General features: G+C 36.0%; 2 long non-coding RNA genes across 7 annotated transcripts in view; one reads left to right on the top strand and one right to left on the bottom strand.

Annotated features, from left to right (window-relative positions):
• Window positions 1-591: 591 nt before the first annotated feature.
• Window positions 592-23767, bottom strand: part of LOC139800570 (uncharacterized) — a 109765-nt gene continuing 86589 nt past the window's right edge. For 3 of the 6 annotated variants that reach the window (XR_011727800.1, XR_011727801.1, XR_011727804.1), the window contains 7 exons: window positions 18960-19054; window positions 17566-17738; window positions 15092-15156; window positions 6403-6447; window positions 4581-4652; window positions 3105-3220; window positions 592-741 (listed from right to left, as the gene is read on the bottom strand). This is a non-coding gene — a long non-coding RNA (uncharacterized lncRNA). Of the gene's footprint in view, window positions 742-2648; window positions 3221-3768; window positions 4653-6402; window positions 6448-15091; window positions 15157-17565; window positions 17739-18959; window positions 19055-23767 lie in introns of all 6 variants that reach the window. The other 3 variants (XR_011727805.1, XR_011727802.1, XR_011727803.1) reach the window with 3 other exon arrangements.
• Window positions 4109-7695, top strand: LOC139800571 (uncharacterized). The gene is made up of 3 exons (XR_011727806.1): window positions 4109-4225; window positions 5685-5778; window positions 7096-7695. It is a non-coding gene; the product is annotated as an uncharacterized lncRNA (long non-coding RNA).

The following is a 23767-nucleotide window of genomic DNA, read 5'->3' as shown; positions in this document are numbered from 1 at the left end:
AGTACACTATAAATTAAGTGCTCATACTTTTGAAGTGAAGTCTAGTGCAATCCAAATGCTGGGTGCTGTAAACTTCTTGAGTTTTAATTAATCGCTACACTGATTTAGATTAAAAAAAAATTAAAAAAAAGAAAAGGAAAATAATATTTCTTTCATGGATAAACCAGTGGAATGTGTTTAGATGAATCATTTAATATCTGTCAAGAAGTGATTACCAGACCTTATAGGCAAAAATCATCTAATTGGGCCTTAGCATTTAGAAGCAGTTGAGTGATTGGGAGGATACTCTTATATAAATATTGTCACATCTTATCTTAATAAATAAATTATATAGAATTTCAATGACAAATATATTGCAGGCAAAATGCATAATCATTTTGTTATTCAGAACATGGGGTGAAATCAGATAACCACTAATCCCCACAACAGTGTTCTTTATACATTAATATTGATAAACTGAAGTAGTCTAGCTAAATTGTGCCCAGCCTATAGAAGACAACTGACACATCTGAAGTTGTCCTGATAAATCACGAGAGAGAGTTCCTTCAGTGCTTTCATTACATCTACATTAATTTTGCAGCATGTTTTGTATTTCCATTATGCTCATAATTACACAATGACAATGTTTACTGCTTCATGTGAAGTTACCTTTCAAACCTGGTGATAAAGTTGATGTTGGAGGTGGGGAACACAAACAACAACCTTCTCCTCAAAGTCTTGCTAAGATTCCTTTGTGGGATGCTGTGAAATCAATAGAACACCATTATCATAAAGCAACCATTTTGTGTGGATTCTTCCTGTGGTTGGTCATCTCACTTTCCTATAAGGATTGTATCCTCTTCCCCTGCTTCACTGCTGCTGTGACCACATTTTTCTGTGCTCTAATGTGGGCAAGATGAAACTGCCTTCTCCAAATGAACATCTTCCTCTGATGACTCTAATGGAGCCTAAATAACTCATCTGGGTTAGATCATCTCTTGTACAAGTTAACTCCAAGGTGACAGGGACCTTACAAATCAGTCTATGAAAGAAGGTCCTCTAGCAGCTGAGTAGGATTGTGCTGTGGTCTCTCACACCTGTCACAATTTTACTCAAGATCCTAAGGTTGTATGAAATAGGAAAGTTCTAATTGCTTTTATACCTTGATTCTGTTTCATTTCCTTCCACACACAGATACAGATCTTCAGGTATAAGCAAACAGGTCCTGTAAAGAAAAGTCATGTTCCTACAATACTTGGTGGGCTGGAGATGATTTGGAAATACTACAATTGTGAAACCAGTTCAAATGCTTGTTGTTTAGGGTTTGCCCTCACAAGCTTGAAGTTACTTTTCTTTTTTTCCCAACCCTAGCCTTAGTAGGTCAGATTCTGATGTCATTTAAACATGCATCTTAGATTAGATCAGTCTGAGCCACAGAGCCATACGAGGCACAGATTTATTAAATTTAGAGGTGCTATTCCCAAATGGTTCCTTTGTTGCTGTCTGTGTGCAGAAATTGGCCTAATTTTCTTCACTGGTTCCAGAGTAGCAGAGCAGCATCTTTGTATCTTCATTGACACTGGCATAATGCTAACAGACACAAGATGAGTACCAGGCTAGCTGCCTCCTCTGTGCTGCAGACAAAAACAGACTGCAGTTCTACTTGATTTTTAGAGGGGGGGGGAAAAAAAAAAAAAAGTCAAATTGAGAATCTATCATTTCTTCTTATTTATATATTATTTATTCATTGTAAAGGCAGTGTCTCTGGACAACTGTTGATATTTGAGCTTATGTTGAGTTATTGAGCTTATAGTGTGGAGGAGGCTGAAAGGAAACCTTATTGCTCTCTACAGCTCCCTGTAAGGAGGTTGTAGGGAGGGGGGTGCTGCCTCTGCTCTCAAGTGAACAATGACAGGACCAGAGGAAATGGCCTGAAGTTGCACCAGGGGAGGTTTAGACCAGGTATTAGGAACAATTTCTTTACTGAGAGAGTAGTCAGGTTCTGGAACAGGCTGCCCAGGGAGGTTGTGGAGTCACCATCCCTGGAAGTGTCTAAAAACCACATAGATGAGGCACTTCAGAACAGGGCATGGTGATATATATCTATTAATTTATTTTATTTTATTGGGGAGGATGTTGATGGTTGGACACAGAGAGATCTGAGAGATCTTTTCCAACCATAAAAATGATTCTGGATTCTGTGATCTGAAATTCATATTGGTGAAGTTTAAAAAAAATCTACTACATGCTCAAAACAACGTTAACGTTATAAGGAAAAACTATCACTTGCTATATTTTTTTGCCCAAAAGTATTTGGTGTGAGGTACAAATTGCATACAACCAATAGCATCTGTTTATAAATTTTAGAAAACTTGATCTAATGATGAATTTTCATTTTGATGGAGAAAGTGATAAAACATAGTGTTCTTAAAAACTTGTGAGATCAGTGAGCAAAAGTGGAAAAATGAAGGGATTGCTAATGAATTACAATATGCTGCCTTCCTTTGCCTTTGCCTCAGGAGCAAAGCAGCAATATCAGCAATAAGTGGCACCACTTACAAGTAACATTCTTGTATAATTTGTCCCTGATTTTCCTCATATAGGTAAAGCTGTGTAGAATAAAAATAAGTCTTTTTTTTAGGAAATTTATTTAATGGCTGTTTTTATACCATAGGCTGACTTGAGCCACTACTGGTAGAAATCCTGGTCCAAGCACCAGGCTGGGGCTTCTTCCAATCAATATTTTTATGGTTCTTCCCTAGTTTGTCATGAGTTCATGAGATCATTAGAGATGGTGCCATAAAAACAACAGAAATACCAAAACAGCTGATACGATAGGAATAGATAGAGCTGCATATTTCCCACTGGTAATGAACAGTTCTGGATTTTCTACTGTAGCTAACATTGGAAAACCCAGTAAAATGGGATGGTTAAAAACATGCTGCTGCTGCTTTAAAAATAAATAATTTACCGAAAATCTACCAAGAAGGTAAAATCCAAAAACCATTTAGTTCCTGAGAAATAATCGATAGCATTTCCTTCTCAAAACATTGTAAAACAAATCACAAACATCAAAACATTCTACATGTAAGACAAATAATCAACTGCAATATTTAGTGAGGTACCTTAATCCCTTTTCTCATAGTCTGTGCTGTCTGAATCCAAAAGAAATGTCTTGAAGTGGATGTTTGTCATTGCCTCCCAAACCCCACTGGGCACTTGATACGCATTTTGTAATTTTCTGGAGCAGAAGGGATAAAATCAAAAGTGAAGTGAGTCACAAATCTTAATTGAATTTTTTTAATAGCTAATTTTCAACAGTGATTTTTTCATGCTTTCACATTGATTAGAATATAACTGAGTTTATATTTCTTTGTTAGCTTTCTTTCCATTTATTTTTTGAGCACATTGGTGATGCTGGTACAAGTATGATAAAGAGACATGAGCAGGGGTTTGTTTTTCCTTCTTGTTCTGTTGTTTGATCTCTGCATCTATCAATAAATGTGCTAATTGAGAAGACTATTTTTTTCTCTGGTTTATTTTGATATGGAGGAAAATTTTAACCAGCTGTTGTTATAGGAGGAGAGAAAATAAAACAACAAGCCTGATACAAATATGAAGCAATTATTCTATTGACTGAATTCTGAGTATTGTTGAAGGAAGTCATAGATGTTTGTATCTACTTTCAGATGTGAACATTGTGCAGTGCATGACTGAGAGAATGAACTCCTAGTATGAGTGCCTTGGGTCAACAGATAGTTGACAACACTCCTCCAATCTTTACACCACCTGAAAATCTTTCTGAAGAAAATCCAATTTCATCTTCTGTAACAATTTTCATACCAACACATAATAGAGGCACAGACAAAAACATTCATTTGAGCAAAGAGAATTGCCAGGTGTGTTCGTTTCAGCTAGTCTGTTAAAGTCACCACAGGAGTACATGGAAAAAAAAAAAAAAAAAAAAAAAGAGCATATTTAAGATAAGATGCAGCACATCTGCCCCCTGTGTCTTGACTATAAAGAGATTTGAGAATGACAAGCTCAGCTGTGATGTCTCCAGTGCAGGCAGCTAAGCTTAGGTGAGATTAACTCATCCTCATGACACACTTTTTGCCACTGTGTCTTGGGATCACTTTGATTTGGCTGATCCCTGCTATGGAATGAGGAGACATGAAAGCAGGACTGGCCTCACCATGGTGCAGACTCATTTATGTCCTGCTAAAACACATTGCAGTGGGCTGGGGTAAGTGTACTACCAGGACAGGTTGATATGCTCCCCCCAGGTCAGCAGCCACCTTCCTGGTTCCATACCAACCTTGGTGAGTGGCCACCTCCATCCCCTCCACTTCTTTCCTTAGTTGTCATGTTTCTCATTGTGTCTGTGCCTTTTTTTCTCCCAGACTTTGATGATTTCATGTCTTAAACTCTGACTAACCATAATTAAAACAGAAACTCACCTCCATGTTCTTTCTCTTAAAACTATAGTATGTGGAACTGACTTTGGGACAGAAGAAGAAAGAATCTGTAAAGTGTCCTTATTTCAGCATTTGTTTTATTTTGAGAAATGCATTTTGGATAATCAGTTGCTGTATACACACCTCAGGATTCAGAGTCTTCCCTTTTCTCTTTTAACTTCTCCAAATGTTGCTGCTGTCTCAGTTGTTGTAGGTCTGCAACAATTAAACAGCAAATGTTATTTCCCCTGTAACATTAATTTTAGATATTCTGAACCTTGGCCTATTGTAATATATCTAAGCTCTTTGACCTAGTTTCCTGTTTATTCCAGCTTAATTACTGTACCTCTTACTAACCAGACAGTTAACACTGCTTCAATTCACTTTTCAGATACTAAGATTGCTTGCAACAGAACTAAGTTAAATAAAATTTTAGTAACTCAATTTTTACTTCTCGTCATTTGAGAGGCTTGGGGTTTTTTCTGTTTGTTTGTTTTCATAATTCATTAAGAATTAAATTATGCTTATTTGCTCAAAACATCCCACTGACCTTTAATATCTTGAACAATATTAATAATTTAATACCTTACCCTCAGCTACAGAGAATGAGTACTTATTTTAAGTGACTTTATCCTACTATATCCTAGAAGTTATGATCACTTTCAGTTGCCTTTTTCTCTCAATTCCAGTTAAGGAAGATGAATTTTTGGCTAAGAGAAAGGGCTTAAGGTAAATTACTATTACAGAAATGCAACATGCACAGTCATAAATGCCAAATCCTGGAAGAATTTAGGTAAACCTATTATCCTGACCTTGGAAGGCTCTTAAGAAAACAATAGCTGTAGTACATCAGACATTTACATTTAAAAATCCATAGACACACCCACTTTCTAATGTTATTTTCAGACTTAAAACAGTAATTCACTAAAGGATAAATATTTACATGTAGTACAAAGGAAAAGCTTATAAACATTGGTGTTCAGAAAAGCTGAAATAATGTGTGGCATGACACATTTGTGATCAAAATTCATGGTACAAGACAACGTAGCAGCAACTCGGTAAAAACATCAGGCTGTAGGTTACTCATTTATTTCATTTATGCTGTCCCTTATTTTTTCCAAGACTACCCAACACACAACCAATATTGTCCCCTCCATCTTCCTTCTTCTTCCTACTGCTCCCTCCACTTCCCCCCATCTCTTTTCCCCTGACATAAGTATTAACTCCCTCAATTAACTTTCACTTCAGATTTGTTCACAAGCACTTACCTGCTCTCTCTGGGAAGCAGGGCCACCATTCACTCTACTGCAGGATAAGAGAATTACTACTCCTACTACTGCAGGTAATTAAAAAGAGCAAAGCTAAGCTACTAAATCATAGTACCTGTTGTAATTAGAGGCAGTACCAGCTAACTATTCTTTGGCTTACTGAGCAGAAGGCTGTTGCAGGTACATTGGGTTGCAGTCCACTAGCTGGAACAATCCCTAAGAAAGTAAATAAATGTTTCTATAAGGTTATTTCAGGACTTTAAAGGCTAAGATTTAAAATCTCTCATGTGAGCACAGATGGAAACAATGCTGTCACTGCAAAGGTTGCCATTAGAAACAGATTGAGCCTGGTAATCAGACTGGACTGCTAATGGCTGCAAGTACACTTTGCCTAACCAGTACTGGCAGGATGCTTTCCTTACAGTGATAAATGTACAAGCTGTGACTTGCATTTCATTTCCAGCCTTGGCAGGCTAAAATAGGCTGTTAATGAATGAAGACATCTTTAAGCATGCAGTTGTATGCCAACAGCAGTTGGTAATCCTCCATATCCATCTTATTTTATTCAATTTACAATTCCACTTGTAATCAAGCAACGAATAAACCACTGATGCTTGGCCAGCAATACCCATATAACCTTAGAAAGTGTTTGGTATCTGCAAAAAAGAAAAATATGCTTGTTACTAGTATCCACTTACATTTTCACTTCAGCCAGCAGACAAGCAGTGCATTTGAAAGTAATTCTGAAAAGAAAGTACAGTAAACTCAATCAAAACTTTTATTATTAAACATGACATAGAAAAAAAGCCTTTGGGAAATTAAGACTAACATTCAGCATGAGATATTTCTGATACAGCATATAACAGAGTACATAAAACCCAGTAACATAATTTCAGTAAAAGCCAGAGATTTATTTTATCATTATATTGCCACTAAAGAGGCAGAATTCCACAGAAAGCTGGAAACCTCTGGTTGTATAGTTCTCAATATTAAAAGCAATACTGTTTTTCTTCTTTCATGTTAAGGAAACAGCAAATAAAGGTACACTAAATTTCAGTACTCAGTCACCCTGCACAGTACACTTTCTCTTTTCCTTAAGCAGGTACAGTCACTAGTGGCAAGAAATAAAAGTATTTCTCCATTCCTTCTTTTGCCTTGAAAGAACTGAGCTGCTGCCATTCATTAAAAGGCTCAGCTGTTATCTGACCAGAGGAAATAATTTAGTAATAATTACTGCTGCTTCTCATCTTAATGGCACAGCTCAATTTCAATACCTTTCTTCTAATTCCTTTATTATTTCTCCCCTTCTTATAATCACATCAATTAAGTAATGAGCACTGAAGAATTATTGTTTTTCTAAGTTTCTATGGTCTCTTTTGAAACTTCTACAGCCCTGCTGTGACCAAAGGACCATCTCAAGTGATACAGCAAAATTCACCTTATATTTGCACTGCAGTACTCAGTTTAATTGAAATACTTGAAGCACCTACAAACTGTTACAGAAAAGCTTTACAGCACATGAAGGGATCTCTTTCAACACATGTCTAATAACAAGCAATGAGAAAACCTCCCCACCTCTTCAAACTTCAATGAAAGAGAAGACTCACAGTAAATCACACTTAGTCCTTAAAAGCCAATACTGCAGGAGCCTGTGCACTTGCATTGCAGATTTGGGTTTGGTAGTAGCTTTTAATCTTTGTTATAAAAACACAATCAGGGCTAAGAATTTTTAAACCATCTTTACTGTAGCAGATCACTTGGATGCCATGTAAGTAATGTGCATCCTGCAAATTTGAAGTTTCTTACACAGTTTATGTGGTTTATTGTGATGTTATATTGTATTTATCCCCTTCTAGATAAGCAGTGTGTAAGTGGGTATGACTAAGTGTTTACTTTAAATGGCAGATAAAATAATTAAGTCCACAGTAAAACAAAGTCTACCAAACTGTTCATGAAATTACTCAATAAATCTCTGACTAACTTTTATTTAACTTCTGGTTAACGTTCTTCTAATTGTAATATCTTCTAAGTATTTGCAAGTAACTAATTACCATGTAATACCTAGAGCCAAAGATAGTCTGTATTCCAAAAAGGTTTTAGCATTTCTGGGGTAATTCTACAAAAATACTTCATTATTTTAATTTCATTGGCTTGATAAAGAAGTGGTTTTTTATTATGCTGAAAATAAGGTTCACTGCCAAAGGGAGGAGCTCTCATAGCACTGTTCCCAGCTACAGGCAGTGCCATTATCTGATGATTTGTTCAGAATTGTTTTATGTAAAAATGAACAAGATAGAAAAAAGAGGTTGGTTTTTTTTGCGTTAACTTCAGATTCTCTAAAGATTCTCTCTTCAGATTCTCTCTTCTGTTTTTCTAAGCCAGGTGTGAGATTTAGTAAATCCACTGATACATTACACTGCTGAGAAGCCCATCCTACTGCACTCAATAGCCCTTAAAGTTTTCATTCAGATTCCTGGGGATACTGATGGGGGGAGAGAGGAGGAGAGAGAGAGAGGGAGGAAGAGAGAGAGAGAGAGGACCCACTAGGAGGTAAAAAAAAAGAAATCCATTTGTATCAACAGGAATAAAAATAACAATGACATTTTGGCAAACTTTTCAATTTCAGTGGACTTTGTTCTAAGGAAATGTGCATACCTCTAAATTTTGTGGTTAACAGCTCTGACTGTGGCTGTATAAATATTTTTTTGTTCTAAAAAAAGAATCAGTTTGGAATTTCTTACTATATAACTTCTGCAACTTACTGATAAAAAGCTATCCATCAAAAGGGTTGGCAACTCAGACATATCATCTCACTGGTGAGCTATTAACAACACAGACTGATTACATGAAGAGTGTAGAAAGATAGCTTATCTTTGTGCTGTTAGAATTTTATATGACTGAAAAAGTGAGGGGAGTTTGGGAAAAACTTTTGCCTTAAACTACCTTGAAATAAGCTTAAAATGGAGCACTCAAACCAGTTTTTTCTCTGTGGACTTGGAGTGTTGACCTCAGTTATATTGGTTTATCTCTTTGAACCTTTGAAAAAAGGAAGAGACTAATGAAATCTATTTAATATAAATTTTAAGGACTTTTTTAAGTTTAAAATTTTGGATGTATAAAACTGTTGTTAATAGCTATTTCCATAGTATTAGATATTCAGATAGAGAAGTATTTTCTGTACTTCAAATAGCTTAAGTTTTGGGGTGAATTGCTTAAGGAGGCTGAGGAATTTCTATCAGTCACAAGTGGGTTCAAAGAACAGATCAGACAAACATCTCTCCACACAGAGACAGGTATGGCTGATCCTACTTTTTTGACAGGAGGCTAAAGTGGATGACTTCCCAAACTCTTCCCATTTTTTTTGTGCTGAAGTGCTGCTTTTATGGTCTTTGTCCTAGGACTGTAGCATCAATACTTGGCTTGAGATATTTTTCACCTTTTGGGTAGAAAGCATCTATGAAGTCAACATTCCTCAACAAGCACTTGTTTCTCTTAAGATGAAATTTCCCCATTATTAGTGTTTTCTATGTTGCTCTCATAATGTACAGTGAGCAATGAAACCTTAATTATCTATCAGTTAAGAATGAGGTTTTCCCACTGAATTATGATCTTGAGTTTCCTTTCCAAAATAAATACTAGCACTTTTGATATATGTTGTACCTGCACACTCCAAAGTCATAAATGAGGGAATCTACTGATGCCCTTTACAATGCAAATTACTTTGTCAGCACAAGCTTTGTGTCATGGCTTAAGTTTAGGTTGTAAAACAACAAAAACTGCAAACTGTACAGGGTATTCAGATGGAAGAGCAGTTTTAGTGAGAGTCAGGGAACTCTCAGTTATCATAAAAAAAGCATTTAGCATCAATTTATTTAAAAAAAAGTTTTTTTATTTACATCATTAATAACTTGTAATAACTATTTGGAGCTCCTAGAATGTTTTCTCAGTTAAATCTTCCATTCAGATATCTTGCTGTAAATGGGATGCCAAAATGTGTTTGCTGACTGAATGATAAACGGATGTTTAAAAGGAACATAGTCACAATGGGAGAATTAACCTCAAACTGACATAATTTTAATTTAGCAAAAATTTTGTCATTTCTATTTTATCTTTCACTTGAACATGAAAAGAGGAAACCTGCCAAGTGTTAAAATATTTAATAGAGAAAAGTGATGGAATACCCAAACTATCTATCAAGGTCTGATTCTGATGATTTTCAGTAGTAGAAGGTAATATCTAGGTTAGAAGAAAGTGGATCATTGAGAAACACTTTGTGATTTCTGTTTTTCATGAATCTTGGAAGGAAAAACATTTCAGTTAAGCATTTTTTTAATTGCAGTTTCTTAGCTTAGATGCTAATCCATTCTGAATAAAATACAGATAGTCCATACAAAAAAAAACCAAACCAAACCAAACCAAACCAAAAAACAACCTAGTATTGAAGCTAAACCTGATACCAAGTATAATGTTTTATAACCTCTGGGTTCTCATAGTGCTATTATTTAAGAGCATTCTTTCACCCTTTAAACTTCTTTTTCAACAATGTCTATCAGTATAGGATAAAACTAAGAAATCCAGGCATCCAGGCTGCTCCTCCCTTTCCTTCACTTGAGGGCCATGGTATCTGTGGGTGTTTGCTGCAGGAAGGGTTTACACATGCTTAAGACTTAGGCAAAACAACTGTGTTCTGGTGTGTGGCTCCCTAGGCAAGTCTACGTCCTTGCTTTGGCTTGGAGGTTTCTTACAACCTCCAACAGACAGAGTACAGTAGGACTCAAAAAAAATTTATAGCACATGCTTAAAGGAATAATTAGAAATGAAGGTGGTATAAAACTGCCTCAAATATGGACATTGTCAGAGGCAGACCCCTCTCACTAGTTAGGATTCGCAGGGTAACTGCCAATTGCAGCAAAAGAAAGGTGACTTAACTTACCTGGACTATTTTTACTCATTCACAGGCTGACCCATTTAGAAGTAGGCAGCTTTCTAGTTAATTTAATTCCAAGTCTATGCCCTGAGCTTGAATGTAAGAGACCTGGGTTCACGCTCTTCTCTGCTTGAGCACATCTGAATTCTTACCTTCCAGTATATCCCATAAGATATTCATGAGGGAGGAAAATATTTTCCCCCTCCCATTTGAGCCTGAAATCTGTTCCACTTTGCAATAACTAATTAAATATTCAGCACCAAAAAAAGACTAAACTTGAGAACAACTCCTTAGCCAAGGGCTCTGAGTACCCCCCTTAAGACAAAGAGCCAAGAATCCAGTTCTTGCTCCACTGAAAACCTTGACACAGTAATCAGGGAAACAGGAACTAAAATATTTGCTCTCAGGAGGGTGACACAAAGTGAGCAAAATAGGACACATCCTACTTCCCTAGACAGTAGAGCAGTTATTTTAGAGAAATGCATGAAATGTTTTATTAAATCTCTCCACACAAAGCTAAGAATTGACAGTGGGATTCTGGCAAGAAGAAGGAATAACCACAGAGCAGTGCCACCACTTGCTTTCTATCTCAGCCACTCAGTGTACTCTGAGTAACACATTGAGACATGCAAGCAGGAAAAGTGACAGCCCTTTGTTTGAAGACTGAGGCAGAAGCCTAAGTGCAGCATATTTACCCATTTACCTAGAAAAATGGGCTTGCAGTGCAAAGAAGATTATATAATTTAGAAAATTAATTGTTTTACCATTTAAATTAAATATTTAGGGGCTGCAGGTTCCAAGCCTTAAGGATCATTGTTTGCTTAGGGCAAAGTAACAAAAAATGTTTAATTCTTTTATTCTATAGCATTAATAACTCAGTGATAATAATTAAGGTAGAAATAGGCATATCCTGATAAGCCTGAAAGGACAAAGTGATTTGTAAATTGGTTAACTAGAACAAGGATTCATAATAAATAAAGGCAGTCATATTTCTTTCCCAAGGATATTATATCTGTCCTTTTAGCAGTTTATAATGGACCTCTGGGCTATTTGTTCTAATTAGTGGGTTAAAACACTCTTATGATACATGTAGTAAATAAATTAAAACAATGGTACAAGGCAATATATGCTTTATATGGCATATATAATGAGAAATATTTCCAACAGTAGCATACAGAAAACAGGCTATTCTTTCAGTTGTACTTCAAAATCTAATTCACTGGGAAAACCACAGGATTTTATAGCAGCCATTTGTACCCAGAAGCTATTCTTCCTTGTTCCTGTGGTTATTATTATTTTTAAACTAAAAGAGCTTAACAAATTCTGGATAACCAGGGAAGCTGTAAAGCACTACATGGATAGTACAGACCTTTCATTGCTATAAGTAAAAGCCTGTGGCCAAATCTTAAAAGATAGGATTTTTATTTTTTTAACACCTGAAGGAAGTCATAAGAGCACCCAAGAATTCCTTGGGTCTGTTGGGTCCCAATAAAGAAACACCTTTTTGCTGCTATGTTTTGGCACTGCCAGCATGGGCCATTTCTAACACACTTGTGTATTACACATCAGTTTTGTCAAAACATTTGCAATGTGAAGTTGCTAAACTCTGATATTAGGATGAGTATGACACTACTCTTCATATTGGAATAGTTAAACATGATGCCCAAGTGGATTGTTGTGTGTGTCATCTTGAGTGAAATTGAAAGAGACATGAAGGAGGAAAGGGAGACAGCGAAAAAAAGAATGAAAAGGGGAAAGAAAAGAAAAACCTTTACTTTGGGATTGTTTGTTTTGAGCTAAAAGGCTGAAAAAGGCAGAAGAGCCTGTGGCAAGAGGCAATCACACATAACTGCAAAGGATTGGTCTTTCTAGTGGTTGGATTCTTCTGAGATCCCTTTAACTATTACTTATTATTTGGGGGGTTTATCTACATGATCCTAAATACATCATTGGTGGTTATGTGGCTGGAGTTTTAAGTGACTGACTACCTGACAGCTGGATTTGGGGAGGGGTGGGGACTTGCACAGCAAAAGGTAAGAGCTTATCCAGGAGATAAAAGGAATGACTACTTCACCAGATACACTACAGCTGTAGCAGAAGAAACAGTTCTGCAGCATTCTCATTCTCAGCTTTGGCAGATTATCCAGTTTTGCCAAGTGATTCTATAAGTGTGTTTTGATTTGACGTGTGATTTTTTTCTTATATAAAGGTTGCTTGTGAATGGGAAAGTATTGGCTTTTCTTGAGTGCTCACTGGAACAAGTTTCCCACATCTAGAGAAAAGAGGACAGTTTAAATCTTGCATTCTACTTTACAGAGTGAAGGGAAAGCTACAGTAGAAGGGACCTTAGAGTTTCAACTTTGAGGAAATTTCAGGACATAAACCCTACTGATTTATTTTGGTTTATAAACTTTGTTTCATGTGATGCCATGTTTTATTCTGTGTTTTTCCAGAAACCTTTTACCTGGAAGTAGCAGTGTTGAAGCCAATGCTGGAGTGGTACAAGACTGAAATACAGATCTCGTGGAGATTTGAGGAGAACAGATGGCTTCCATTTTATAAAACAGCTTTCTGAATTTTCTTTATATGATATATATCAAATTGTTTAAATTAACAGGTTTTAAATATGAAAGTTGTTTCACCTCCCTTGCTCCCCTCATGTTTCTCACAGGGTTGACTAATGAGTTATGAGTGATTTAGATTTTACTTGATAAAAAATCAGCTTTAAAAGAGAAAGAATAAGTTGGTCCTAAATAAGAACTGTAGCTAATTAAATATACATAATTCTTTCATTTTCTTTGGCAAAGCTTCGCAAGACTTAATATTACTTTAATCAGTATATTCAAAATGAAGCAATAAAAATTGAAATTAGGTTTGAAAAATGGAAATTAAGCAAACACTTGCAAAGAATTCTGTTCTTTTGTCAGAATGCCAAAGCAGAATTATGAGTCAACTTTATGAAATTTATTAGAGAATTAGTACAGTTGCATGAAAGAGAAAATAAGAAATTTTGCTGTTTTAATTATATGCCCAATTTGGTGCTATTACAGTAGTTTTTCTTGATTAAAATGTTTAATGGGAACACTACACAGAAATATCTGGCATATTGGCAGTTTGAAGAGTTGAATGAGCCAGCTATTGAGGCTACTACAGAGTACTCTCATCTTAATCCTGAACACTTTGTTCTTTTTAATGGAAATGCATGTGCAACAGCTGCCTGTAAAAAAGGTAGTTTCATCAGTCACTAAATTGCATTACAACCTCTTATATACAGTTTCATATAGATTCATTTAGGATGTTCTGTGAGAAAACTTTTTAATTTTGTGGGGCTTTTTCTTTAACTGTTTATGAATTCATTGATTGCAATAAAATTTGCTTTTTTCATTCATTTTAGCAATATTTATCTTTGATCTTAGGGCCCTCAATTTTCACTAATGAGCCAATGTGGCAATATTTGGTGGCAAAATTGTAGTTGAAATGCACATAGTTTGCTTACTTAATTGTAGGACTTAATTATGTGAATGTTTTTAAAGATATAAATCTTTTGAAAAGTGAACATAAAGTATCCTCTTGAGGCTTTTGAGCAGGTAAAACTTTTTCTTTGCTTCTCAGCAAAAATTATCTTTTCTCTAAATCCATGACATTTTTTACTATTAAGCAGAAGTCTTCATGCCATTCAGCAATTGCTCTCCATTGCTAAGAATCCTTTGGGGTTGTCCTCTGAGGGTATTAAGTTTAGGTGCAGCTCCTACCCCAGCATTTTTCCATGCCCAATGCCAAATCATTGCAACTAGAAGGAGTGTTTTCCTTATTAACCATGGCACTCTGCAGGCAAGCTATCAAGAAACTTTGGCTCTACAGATGTTAGATGATCTTAAAAAAAAAAAAAAAGGTGATGGAAGAAGAAAAGAGCATTTTGAGTTCTGGCTGGTTAAGTAGCCACTCGTTTTGCTGCTACTATCCCAACACAGTGAATTATGGAGTGGAACATTCACATGTCCCATGGACACAAAGTGGAATACTAAGGAACTGGATTACCTATATATATAAGGTTTTGGATGAGTGTGACAGAAGTGTTACATCTTATTGTGAAGATCCCCCCCCCTCCTTCAAATGTAAAAACAACCCATGTATACAGCAGGATGCAGCTGTTATGGAGATCTGTACAAATTCATGTACAGTTGGTGTTTGACTACAAGTGGACAGACAATGGCACTGACTTCATCTGAAATCTAGAAACCCAAAACCTATCAGAGATGCAGCTGAGCAGGACTTCACACCTATTCTTCAGACATTTAAATCACAGATAAACAGAATTTGCCAAACATTGCTGGATTCTGTTCCCCCAGTGAATAGTGAAGGCTCCTACCTCAATGCAAAGCATGTAGAGACAGAACTACAGGACACTCCTTGCTGGGGCATAAACCACAAGGTTTTGTCAGACTTAAAAGTTCACATACCTACTTAGATGACCAAAGCAGAGGTCTTCTCCTGATACATGTCTTCTCTGTGACTCCCTGTTGAGCTACAAAAAAAGTTATGAGACCCATCAGGCAAAGGAGGAGGGTGTATGCAGATTGCATTCTCTCTCACTATCATTTCTTTCCTGGTTCATTAATTCTGCATATATAACCCCAAACTGATTTTTGTCTATTCCACTGACATACAGAGGCCAATCTAATAAACTATTCTCTTTTGCTCTTCTAAAGTCTATTATCATTATCACTCTTCCCCACATTATCTTTGTTTCAGATAATTTTCCAAGCAGCAGTCTTTGTCTTTTCTCTTCCCAAATCCACTTCAGCCCTCTCTCCTTGTCTCTATGGGTATTTTCAACTTTTTTCAGCCAACTATCCACTCCAAAACAGTAATACACTGCTCCTGCTCTTCCACAGATGTTAAGGATGACTGGACTAAGCGATCATTCCTGCAGCTCTCTGCTAGCTGCTGTACTTTTTGATCATTACCCTTTATTTGTCATTGCCTAATGGCAGAGCTCTTATCCAAGATAATTTTTGAATTATGTTTTCACTTAAGAAATGCTGCATCAAGTGCCTTATCAAAGATCATATGCATTGCGTGCAGCTTTTATTCATTGCCAGTTAATGTTTAATTCTCTTTGAAAGGAGAAGTGCTGAGCCCAACAGGCACCTCATCCCCACAGGGATATTTATCCCACCTGCTCTCCAACCCAGATGGAGTTTTCCTGTGCTGGGATCAGGGGGTTGGTGCTGACACTGTAACGTGGAGCAGCAGTGAAGTAGATCAGAGCTAATGAAAAAGAAAAAACAAGAAAAAAAAGAAAAAAACCCCTTATCCGTTCAGATACTTTAGGCCTACTCCAGTGCTTTGACCCAAATAACCTAATCTGCAAATAGCAAATAACTTCTCCTGTGTTCAAAATCAAAGGGGAAAAATAAGCTATTTGGGTCAGAGCATGCAAAAAAAAGGCCTACCCAAATGACTAGTCTCTCCTAGACACTGGGGTGTGCATATCTTGTGGATCTTTTTAATTTGCAATTTTCCCATGGCTCCTGACAGATGTGTCAAACAGAGCTGAACATTAAAAACATTACCTAAAGCCACAGTGATTTTTTAATATCTTTTACTACTATATTTATTTTAAATACAACATTCTGGAAAACTAGCACGATCTTCCTAAAAGGTCTAAGGCATGCAGATGAAGGATTAAAATAAAAACCTTCTGCTTTATCTTGCAGTTTCCACCCCATAGATTACTTTAGTGTTTACTTAGCATAATGACATTGTCTCTTTCCAAAGTGATCAGAAACATCCTGACTTCTCTCCAAATCCAGCTTCTGCTCACTCTGGTGCATTGCTTGTCATCCCCAAAGGATTTTTTGAGGCTGTGCACAGGGGATGGTATTCAGAACAAAGAGCTTACAAGCATATTGCTTCAGTAGAATACAATCGTTTATAGATTTCCTATTCATTAAGTTCTGCATTCCCAAGAAACTTTAATACTAAATTTACATTCAGTTCCAAGGACTCAGCTGGATCTGTATTATAACTTATAATGGCACAGTGAGGAAGTACCCCATTACTACAAACAATGAATTAAAGGTGCCATACTTTCTCAGAACCAACCAAAACTGAAAGCAGTCACCAATTATGGCTTTTAAAGAATTTTTAAAGAATTTTTGGCCAACTTGGGAGTCATTTGCAGGAGAAAATAATAGATCTGGTTATATCCAATGAAGCAAATTATCTTTCAGTTTGTATAAGTCATTTGGGACTGTTATAAATATGCAAATGTAATACAGCAAAAGAAATATATTCTTTAAAACATTTGTTTGACTCTTACTGGCTTCATTATTATAATTCAGGGTGTTCACAGAGAAAAATAACAGCAAGAAGGATCCTTGAACACCCCAGAAACTGCTTTTATAAAGTCTCCTATTATTCTGATCAGGAGGAAAGACCAGACTGGGTATGAGTTATTTGGAGCTTGAAAATTTATCTGTAAGCAAGCAGCTTTTGCAGGAAGAGGCAGTAGTCACAGAGACATGTAGGGAATTCACTGAGGCTCGGAACTACAAGTGACAGGCCCAAGAAATCCACTTCACAAAGATTAAAATTTTCCCAGTCAACCAAATCGGGACAAACATTGGAGCTGTCCAAGTCCTCTAAATTAAATCTACTTGGGGGGCTTTTGTCCCTATCACAAACCTGCCAAAAATAAGATTTCACTCTAACCTGTGGTTACATGGGTCTTAAGTGATCCCCTGAACCCTCTGTCATTTATTAAAGGACCAGCTGACTAAAGAAGTCATTCTAGATCCCTGCACAACACATACTGTTGGGCAGTTCAACAGCTCAGTCTCTCTTGACAGTGACATTCTCCCCAAGAAGAACCCAACCTTCCCAGTGCCAGACCAGTAGCAGGACCCAAGTCCCCTTTCTCCAGACCCACCTCCTGCAGAATAAAAGATGCTTTCAAGTCTCTCTGCATGTTCACTGGATGCCTGAAGAAATGCAGGATAACAGTGCTTCCCTGTTGAGCCTTCTTATAGCACGGGCTGCAGAGAATACTGTGGCAGTCAGACTTTCTCCCAGTGCTGCCCTTTTTTCCTCTGCATCTGATTGCTTGAACCACAAGGAAAAGCAGCATGTCACAGGTTTTAAATAAGAGGATTCTGCATACTCACTGTTTTCTTAAACACAAAAGTCTTATGATTATTTTCAGCAAGTTTTAAACAAAACTGAAAATAACAGCATAAGAAATAAATATCACACCTAGTTGCTTAAATTTGTTGAGAAAATGATGTTGCCTGCATACATAAAACCATATAGTTATTTTAAGCATCATAACATTATTAACTGTTTGGAGTACACCTTGCAAGGTAAATGTAGAAAACTTCTGATACCTTGTTGTGAATTTTCATAATTATCTCTTAGCATCTCTAAGTATTATATCACCTGCCAAACCTATTATCTCAATGTCAGTTCACTGACAAATGATACAGAAGTGTCAGAGGTTTTGCAATCACTGCAATAATAATAATAATAATAATTCAAAGCCAGATGAGACTTAGCTAGTACTTAGAAACTGTTGCCCACATATGCTTGAAAACATCTTTGGAAAATGCTGAATAAAATTTGAAAGAAGGCATATGTAAAAATAGAAACAGATTTCAAAAGACAAGGTTATAGAGCAACAAGATCTGGTATCTGTGGATCTTACATTATAATTTCCATTAATTGCTAAGCAACATCAGGACTAATATGAATTCAATTTCCATTGCTGCTGTAAAGAAAAACAATTATCAATAGTTAATAATCTATTTTATTTTTTAATACTAGGGATGGAACTTTCTGTCTTGATATTCTAAAGTATAAAAAAATGTAAATTACCTAGGCCAATCTCATTTGAGTTTTATTTTGCATCTATAAAACTCTTTTCTCAGCAATATGCATTTTTAAACATTTTTGCACAAGTAAAAGTGGATCTGGCAATGACCACTAAAGTTAGAATTGCACAACATTTCACATACAAAACTGCTTTCAGATACACATAATTTACTGAAAGTTTTACTTCTGGAGATTAAGCATTTTCTAGAAAAAGCAGCCTCTGATTCACATTGAATATTAAATGTGAGTTGAAGTCCTGGTGAAGAGTTCTGCCTGTGACAGAACTTAAGAATATTTTCAAATGTTTTCCTAATTAGAGATTTAAATTAATGATTTAAATCAACTCTACAGCGAATGCAGTCCCTGGAATTTATTTCATCAATGAGTTTCAGTGGTCTGTGGCAATACTTGGACATCTCTTCCTCTTGTGACATTTGGTGCCCTTGAGCAACTTACCATTTGTGACCCTGTTCAGACTGTAAAATGGAATTTTTCCATAGTATCATCATCCCTGTTCAGCAGATCACTATTCAGCTCCCAGCTTCATTGTACTAAAGAAATACAAGAAAAGACAGTTTCTTTCACAAAGAAACAAGATAGAGAATAAAAAGAAAGCATTATCATCTGCACTTTTACAAAATAATTTCAGTGGAATTTATGAAAGTCTATTACACCCCCACCTTCCCTAGGATGTACTAGAAATACTTTGGAAGTATGCTGAAAGAAGAAAAATGTGACTTTTTTTTTCCAAAAAGCAAGTGAAGTTGCACTTGGAAAGCCTTCAGGTGCTTTGGAAAGATCTGTCCCTAAGCAACTTGACCATTCAAGACATGCACAGCCTACTTAGAAACTAAACCTAAGCACAGGAAGTTTCGCTTCATAGCTTTTCTGACAAGATCACCCCCCCAGTTATTTTCCTTATGGCTAAATATATATCAGTTTGCACTATAAAAGGACTGTAAAATGCAGAAAATAGTGCAGCAAACCTGAGGAATATAATTAGTGTCTGCACATTAGCAGCTGGCAAAAGAAAATCACTTCTGAAATGTTGTCTTTCAGTTAAAACAAAACAAAACCCCAACAAAATAAAAAATGGAAAAAGGTCTGATACTATAATTTTGCAACAAAAAGAGCTGTGTGTTTATTCATTCTCCTGTCACTGAGACATGGCACAACTGGTTTTGCCCAAACTTGCCATAAAATTCAGTCCCAAGAAGAGAACAAACAAGATTTGCAGTCTGAATGGTGAAAGTTTCTAAGTCTGAAGAGCAACTGAGGAAAGCTGTTATGCAACCTGAACAACAGCAGGTCATGGCCAGAACACTGCTACTGTAATAAAGATTTATTTAAATACATCTCCAAGGAGAAGGTAAAAATATACAGGGAAAATTCTAGGTTTTACAGGTGAGAGCTCCTCTGAATTACCACTTAAATACTCTTTAGTTTGAAATCTAAAGTTCTTGTTCTTCTCCAAACTTCCAGGGTGTGTTGGGGTGAACACCATGAACATACATATATCTGGAGTGGAACAAAAACAAAAAACCAACAACCTTGGAACCTTGTGGTTCTAGAATTCTCATGTTTCCCTTAAAATAAACTTAAAGAGAAACTAGATGGGGAAAAAAAAAATGTTGGTTTTTTTTATTTTATTTTCCTTCTGTTTTATGAAAGCAGTAAAAAACCATGGCAGTGGTTCATAGGCTTTCTGTTTTGGTTTTGTTTCAAGCTGCTTTTAACCTTTGATTATAGGTAAGGGCCATAATTTCTGCTAAATACTTGTGTCCATGTGTTAGTATGCAAACTGCACATGGTATTAATTGCTTGCAAGAGTAGCCAACTATAAAAAACTGAGTTTTCTGCCTTTCCTCTTTCTGCACAAGAATGAGAAAACTCAGACAGATGGGCCACCCGAGTCAGGCAGTAAAAGTCACTTCATTTAACAGTGGGGAGCAGAAGGGAGTTTTGTAGATAGAGAACTGCACAATTAGTAGGACTCATCCTGAAAATATATATAAAAAACCTGCATGGAAAAGTGTGTGTATATACATATAAACATATACATTTTTTTCTTGTTTTCCTGTGTGTGTCTCTATAGATATATATATGGAAACATATGTATGTGTATATATGTGTATATAGGAAAACATAAATATACATAGGAAAAGAAGTAAAATAGTTAAAGTAATTCTCAATGATTTTGGATAGAATGAAATGGCTAGCAAATATTTTAGGAACAATCTTGTATATATTAACCCTAAAAAATAAAAAACCAAACCAAGCCAAACAAAAAAACAAACAAAAAAAAAAAAAAAAAAAAACCAACAAAAAACCTCAACCACAAACCAGTGAGATTGCAATATTCAGTTTACATACTTAGAAACTTTTCCCAGGGTAAGATTTAATTTTTTTTTTTTTTTTTTTTTTTTTTTTTTTTTTTTTTGAGATGCAGATAGCAGTATTCTCTTGTTCAGTGTTCACTGAAATTAATTAACATATAGAATGGAAAATTACAGAAGTTAGATGAAAGCCATTCATTAACTGTGCAAAGCTTTAAATTTGTGGAAAGATAAATGATTACCAAAACAGAATAACAATTAAACTAAGCATTAAACATACTTGTACTATATTTGCTCATGTTGTAATTCCTATATTACAGCCATTATTAATTGAAATTCTCACTGAGCAAAAGAAATCCTTAAATCTGTCACCTCTGTTGGGATGGTTGAGAAGAAAAGACTGCAGACAGAGAAGAGGAATTGTTTTCCCTTGGTGATTTTGTAGAGAAATTTTCATAAGTTATCCAAGTTCTACCTAAAGTTCTGCATCAGACTACAAAACACATTTTTCCTTCCTTCTCAAAATGTGATTGAATTTATTATTTTTAAAAATGGAATAAGATTAGCAGGTGATTTGATTAAAAATAATTTTATAGGAATGCTCTAGGATAAAAAACAGACCTGGGATTTGCTCAAAGTATTCCAGCTTGCATTTTCATTAAAAAAGAAGTATCTGTCAAAGGATAGATTGTTCTTTTAAATAAGTGATTTCTACTTGCTGGGGGAAAAAAACCCAACATCCCCCAAAGTCAATTATCCAGACCAAATTTGGAATATTTTGCCATTCTGGTATTCTGCCACGATGCCTTATGGGTGCTGCAAATCTGGTACCTCATTTTTCTGATCTGTCATCTTGGCTGGACTCCCAGTGTGTTGGCAAATGCCCTGATGCACAAGGACATCTATTCTCCATCAAACAGGGGAGTTTCCATTATGTAATTTTCCTGCAATCAGCAGTTGGATTTGTAATATACTAAGATCCAAATGCAATTCTCTATGTAACTATAAAACCAATTTTCCCCAAAATTTTGCCTGAAAGTTTTCTTTCTTAAAATTCACCCTGTGTGTCCTTGTCAGGGTTATATGTTAATCAGTTCAGCCCAGATATTCTTGCCCTTTCCATCCTTTGAACTAAAGCACTATAATCACCAGGAAAGGTAACCCCTGTCTCTGAGCATCTGGGAGATTTGCAGGAACAGGTTTTCTGGAATTTGAAAACGTGAATGAGTTTAACACACCAAAAGAAAGCCAGGCTACTAGATTGCAATAGTTCTTTCTGAGTCCAAAGATAATATGCAGGCTACAAGTGAAATCTGTTAGTGAGAAATTTTTCTAGGAATTTTATGAGACAGCTGAAAATGTACCAAACAATTGTATTACACACAATCACTGTTTACTACATCTGTTTCTGGAAACTATTCACTCTGGTATTTCTGAAATGAGAAGTGTCTTTGAGAGGTACTAATATTCCAAGATATGAAGGACCTGAATCATCTCCTGTCAGTAATTTTGGAGCAAATCAGAAATAGCAGCAGCAAAATAAATCTAAGTAGACCAATGTGTGATGAAGAATCAAGCCCAACATTATACACAGAGGTATCTACATGGGCATACACCCAAAAGTAAAGAAAGGCTAAAATATATTAATTACTTTGAGAAATATTTGCAGTGATAGTTAATCACCTAACAATAAATTATATGTATAAATGACCTATGAATTATTATATGCATTGCTTTACATGTTTACAAACATCTCATTGCTATGATTTGTGCTGCTTGTCTCCTAATCTGAATGCATTCTGTTAGGATTTGTGGAAGTATTGCATATCTCTCTGAGATGCATGTTTTATTCCACAGTATTTCTTAAATGTACAGTTATATATATACAGTTATATATACACAGCTGAAAATATATAATTAAAAAGTTGCAGATTAACCACACAGTTCCTTCTATTTAATTCACATTTATGATTATTCTTTAATGACCAGAGATAACTAGATGTGAATTATACATGGGAACAGCAACTAATTTATATACTGCACAACACATTGTATAGATAGCACTCTGTACTTGAGAAGTTACTGTGCACGTGACTGACTTGTTTCATCTCATATTTATGCAAATGGTATTTTACTTTGATGTGCAGGACCATGCAGATTTGCTAGATGATGTCTTTACCTTCTTGCACATTCATTTGGTAAATTTGCTTTAAACATTTGAGAAAAGGAAATTATTGAGCTGAGACAAAATTACTTTTATATGCTAACAGTTAGACAAGCCTATTGTGCAAACGGTAGGATTTAACTTTGGTGTTAGCATTTTTTCCAATGCAAATCACTCAAGGCTGCCTCTCTGGCTGTGCAGGGACTACTGCAGAGCAGCTCACTGAGCCTGTGCTCAGAGCTAGGGCTACAGCAACTTCAGCCTTACACATCCATCCTGCTGTTTATTTCACAAGTTTATTTCACAATCATGAATAAACAGAAGAAATGTTAAATAAAGGAACCATTCTGACCAGCCTGACCTGGGACCATATCAGAGTGGGAGGCAGCTGAGAAGGGAAGACCTATCTTTAAGGGCATGGCTATTATCAATTAATTAATTCCCAGCCTCGAACTGATCTGAGCTTGTGTATTAAAAACTGGTTTATTTAAATGAACTTGCCAGCTATTAGGAAAGAATTGCAGAGGCACAACTACGCTCCAATTTGGGTGTAGAGGCTCATTTGATACAAGTCCTGCTCCTGGTACTGGCATTGGCTTGAACTGACCAGCCTGGCACGTGCACCCCAGTGCCCAAACCTGTCCTTCCAGTGTTCTCAGATTCTCAGAGTGGGGCACTTGATAAATGCTGCTGTAGCACAAAAAGCCAAAGGAGTTACCTGGGAAATGTGATAAGCTTCTTAAAAAAAAAAAAAAAATTCACTG

This window comes from Heliangelus exortis, chromosome 10, assembly GCF_036169615.1.
Source record: "Heliangelus exortis chromosome 10, bHelExo1.hap1, whole genome shotgun sequence".
Classification (NCBI taxonomy): domain Eukaryota; kingdom Metazoa; phylum Chordata; class Aves; order Apodiformes; family Trochilidae; genus Heliangelus; species Heliangelus exortis.
The sequence above is the reverse complement of the archived record's forward strand: the minus strand, read 5'-3'. Positions and strand labels throughout refer to the sequence as shown.